Genomic DNA, 384 nt, shown 5'->3' with positions numbered 1-384 from the left:
AAAAAAAAACGGATCTCCAGAGACGCGATTTTTTTCTTTATTGTTCTCGCTTTCATCCCAACGTTTCTCTCCAGGGTCGCTTCGGGGCAGCGGGCGGCGCGGGAGCAGCGGGAGGAGCCAACGGATTCTGCGCGAACGTCTGCCGGAGCGGCCCTGCGGCAGGAAGTGACGTATGAGCTGCGCCGGAAGTACGACCGGAAGTTGGGTAGGGGAGGGACAGGGTTTAAATACGTCACTTCCTGCTCACCCTTGGCCGCCATTTTCAAGTGGTTCCGCCGCTGCCATTCGCGTCTCTCGGCGTTCCTGTGTGGCTCGGGCCTCGGCCATACCTACGGTGCCCCATAAGCAGCGCCGTCAGCGCCCCACAGGGACCGACAGGGACCC

General features: G+C 61.2%; 1 long non-coding RNA gene across 1 annotated transcript; it reads right to left on the bottom strand.

Annotated features, from left to right (window-relative positions):
- Positions 1-15: 15 nt before the first annotated feature.
- LOC104915923 lies at positions 16-303 on the bottom strand. Its single transcript, XR_796494.2, has 2 exons — positions 248-303; positions 16-153 (listed from the first exon to the last, which is right to left on the bottom strand). It is a non-coding gene; the product is annotated as an uncharacterized LOC104915923 (long non-coding RNA).
- Positions 304-384: the final 81 nt, after the last annotated feature.

This window comes from Meleagris gallopavo, unplaced genomic scaffold (genome assembly GCF_000146605.3).
Source record: "Meleagris gallopavo isolate NT-WF06-2002-E0010 breed Aviagen turkey brand Nicholas breeding stock unplaced genomic scaffold, Turkey_5.1 ChrUn_random_7180001860152, whole genome shotgun sequence".
In the NCBI taxonomy this organism is placed as follows: domain Eukaryota; kingdom Metazoa; phylum Chordata; class Aves; order Galliformes; family Phasianidae; genus Meleagris; species Meleagris gallopavo.
This window is presented reverse-complemented; position numbering and strand designations above follow the sequence as displayed.